Source organism: Chionomys nivalis, chromosome 26 (genome assembly GCF_950005125.1).
Source record: "Chionomys nivalis chromosome 26, mChiNiv1.1, whole genome shotgun sequence".
NCBI classification, from domain to species: domain Eukaryota; kingdom Metazoa; phylum Chordata; class Mammalia; order Rodentia; family Cricetidae; genus Chionomys; species Chionomys nivalis.
The window spans coordinates 34,985,861-34,990,337 of NC_080111.1; positions in this window are offsets into that span (position 1 = coordinate 34,985,861).

Below are 4,477 nucleotides of genomic sequence, written 5' to 3' on the forward strand. Positions count from 1 at the left end.
CTTCTTCTTGAAGTAAATTGGTGCTGCCAGGAACAGATATGTCTCTTTGTCATGAAAAGCCCTAAGTTATTAAAACATCTTAAATACCATGTTCTATAGTCTTTGAAAGATATGAATAATGCCTATCTAATTGAAATATACCTCTATATATCCAGAAAATCTAACTAACATGACTACAAGCTTGACTATTATTTATGATTATCCATCAACAACCTATATTTCCTAATTATACATTACATTTTTAAATGAACTACTCAATGACAATACCTTAATCAAGATCAGAAATAAATATACATATAACAAAATTGACCTTAAAATCCACACCAATGCAAATTATTCATATCTGTATCATATCCCCCTTTAAATGTAAAAGAACATTTATAAACAATATTTGGGAATATGGATGTAGTTATTTCTCTCCAAACTGCTTCCTGCTGTACAGGGGCGCTGATATTCGGGTCTTTCATGATGTAACCTGTGTGTCAGTGTCATCTCAGTCAGCAGTTGAGTGAAGTAATTTTTTGAGAGTGTTCACAGCAACCTTTCAGGAGGGCATGGTCTATCATACCATATTGGGATAGAAACAATCCACAGGGTCTCATCCTCTGTGAAAACAAAAGAAGAAACTCCTTTCCAAAGCATCATATCCTTAGACCCAAATTCTCAAATCATAATACCCTTATGATATCCATTCTTGGCAGCCCATATAATGAAATGTCTCTCTGTACTTAGCTCCTTTACAGTCAAAAAATTTAAAGAAAACTCAATGTACATAATCCAGACTCTCTGTGAATTTTCCATTGTTACGTGGCTTATTTTTCTTTATTTCTTTTAATCTATAACTATCTGTACTCTGTCTCTTTAAAGACTTTACTCCTTTTTTTAAGACATTAACTTTATTCTTTATATTATTTTTCTTCTCTCTCCCAAGCCTACATACATTCATCCAACACTGTAATTCATTTAGTGGTCTTTTATGTCTGAATCTATTTTATTGTGAATCTGTAATTTCTTTACTATCCAGGAGCATTTCTTAAAATGTTAAGCAGTTCTTAAAAACTTAAGTTGCACCATGTACAGGTAATATGGTACCACTTGTGTCCTGCCCAGTCTAAACATTAACTGTGCTATTATTATGGTAATTATGGTAGTTCCTGCCTGAGACCAGCACAAGTCAGCATGGTGGAGCTGAGCCTCTCCTGCCTCAGAGCCATTTGGTGTCCCTGAGCCACTCAGAGTTCCAGGCACACAGCAGTCCACATTGCCATCAAGCAAGCCATAGCACTTTACTCCAAATGCTCCATTCAAAAGCTCTGTCTCCAGCAGGAGCCAGACAGAGATCATGATGGCGGCACAGCCCAGAAAGCCGGCATTTTAAAACAGCCAGTTTTTTCCTGCTGCTGAGTCAGGAAATTTTCTTTGAGGCAAGCCACCCACAAACAGCAAAAAGCTGCATTAAACTCTCTCCCCCCCCCCTTTTTTAAAGCCCTCTCAGGCTTTTAAGTGGATTTAGTCCATCACGTTGGAGCACCACTCTGTTGATGGAGTGGCAGGGCTGCGTCCCACCACCCGGTTAGCTTTACCCGAAATAATTACATGGAAGCTATATTTTTTAAACACTGATTAACACATTAGCTCTAGCCTCTTACTGGCTAACACATATTGATCTAACCCATTTCTAATATTCTGTGTAGCACCACGAGCTGGCTTACCAGAAAAGATCTTAACCTGCATCTGTCTGGAGTGAGAGAATAATGGTGACTGCCTGACTCGGCTTCTTTCTCCCAGCATTCTCTTCTGTCTACTCTGCCTACCTAATTCTCTGTCCTATCAGGCCAAGCAGTTTTCTTTATTAGTTAACCAATGAAAGCAACAGATAAGATACAAGACCCACCTCCATCAATATATTATTAATGCCATTCCCTCTGTGAAAGAATTGTTTTAACTTTTGGAAAGTCAATATAGCTATTTTTTCAATTATACTTTTTAAAAAAAACAATTATGAGTTTTAAATTTTAAATTTGAATTTCTTTAAATTTATCCTCACTCTAATCTCTTATTTCTTTCTGTTCCCCATTGTTTCCAGGTCATTAAGAATTTCTTTCTTGTTTACTCAAGTTATATTGATTATTTATTTCTTTTTTCTTTTTTTTTTTTTTTTGGTTTTTCGAGAAAGGGTTTCTCTGTAGCTTTGGAGCCTGTCCTGGAACTAGCTCTTGTAGACCAGGCTGGCCTCGAACTCACTGAGATCTGCCTGCCTCTGCCTCCTGAGTGCTGGGATTAAAGGCGTGCCCCACCACCGCCCGGCGATTACTTATTTCTGTTGAGAGCAATGTCTCCTTTAGATTAGGCTTACCTTACACTATGCAGTTGAGAATTCTATTGAACTCATAATCCTTCTGCTGCCCAGTGCTGGAAAGAAAGTCCTTCAACTGCTTCAATGCTGTGCCCTATCTGGTCAGTTAGAAAGAAATATAGACCAGTAAATGAGTGCCCTCCTGTGTAAGAATTGAGTTCAAAGGTCAACTTTAAACCATGTCCAGTCCAAGCACAAAAAGTGATAGAAAGCAGCACAAATATTTCCATCTTTTGAAAGTAGTATACTTTAGAAATAAGTAGTTAAGAATTGATGGATTGAAGCATGATCCTAATTAGTATTATGAATAAAATCCCAGAGTTGTATATTGGGGAAAAGCTGACAGAACTGAGAAGCAACCCAGCAGTCAAATTCACTTTTTACCTTTCCAAATCATCAGACTGAATTGGGGATGAGATTCTGTCTTCACCCACCTTACATTCCTGCTTCATCTTCCAAATGCTAGAATTAAAAGCATGAGCCACTTTCTGTCAGATCCTGTCATCCAATAGTGGTTACCTCCAACCTCTAATCTCCAGGCAAGCTTTATTTGTTGGAACAAACACAAAATATTACATTGTAATTGATAAATGTTCTGGCTGGTCATTTCTAGATTACACAGACCAGGGACATGTGAGTTTAGATAAAGAATGGAACTTATTATGGAACCAAATTTCAGAAGGTACACTAGTGTGAACAAAATAGAACTGAATAAAATGCTATGAGCCTGCCTAAAAGAACCCTTACTTTACAGGCTTAAGATGAACATCTGAGAGAAAATGTGTGACTAAAACGTGTCTTCTAATATGAATCTTTCAACTGTAGAGCTCATGGTTATAAAGCCTATTTCAACTTTTTAAAATAATTTATGGGTTTAACAATTGCTTAGTTTCCCTCTACTTTATACTTCTTCTAGGCCCTTCCATATCTACTTCATTGTTTTCTAATTTATGGCCTCTTTTTGTTTTAACAGAAGTTACTGTTTAAAAGTGACCTTTGTTTGGCATCAGGATTTATGAATTATTATGCAAAGGATAATCTGCACTGAACATTGAGTGTGTAGTATAATATGAACACAAGTAACACTGTATCTTGAAAGAAGAACAGGAAGTGCACTGAGAAACTGACAAGAGTTTCTACTAAAATTCAAATTTCCTTGATAAGACTCCTGTCTTCCCCTAGGGTGGAAGGCCATAGTTGGGAAGCCTGGGCAGTCTAATCATTTGATCTCTGTTCATCTAGCAGGGAAGCTGCTATTATCCTGAGGCCCAGAAGGGTGATACAAAGGGGCACCACTGGGGATTATTCTAGTTTTCTGTTTATGATGCTCTTGGGAAAATGTGAGGAAGACCATAAGTCATGCCATGGGAAGTGGAGGTGCATTGCCTTCTGAACAGGAGGAGCAGGTTGGCTGAGCTGTCAGATCTTCTGGGAGTTTGATGGACCATAAGACAGACTGTGATTCTGTTCATTCATGTGTTGTTCATGCACCCTGGACTGTAAACATTCTTGCATGTGGATTTGGAAAATAATGTAAAGAGACATAGAAAGAAGACTGCAGTATAGGATAGTGACAAAGAATACATTGTTATTTTTATCTAAAAGATTATACACTCAGTATTATGTAAATGAAAAAACAAACAGTGAAAATAATGTACGTTCCAGAATTTAACAATGAATCTGAATGTGACATGAGATTGTGTAGTATCATGGGAAATAGACTCTGATAGCAGGAGGTTGGGATTTCCCACAGATTTCAACTAAAATTAAATGACATCATGTTGCATTGTTAGAGTTGATGTAAAATTACATGTATTTAGTGTGTATATTCTGATGAATTTGGACATACACCCCCATGGGCCAGCACCATTACCATAGGAAACACACTGACTTGTAATGCCTAGACATTCTCTTTATATTCCTGTGTTTATCTGTCTTTATAATATACAGAGTACTCATATAATGACATAAATTACTGTAGATCACAGCAATCTCCTCAGCATATTATGCATATTATTGAAATTAGAATGAAGAAGTATAGGATTCTCATGTTTATGGCAGGTATTTCCTTGGTGGCTTAAATGTACAAATGACCTAAATGTTCGCATATAGAGGAACAGT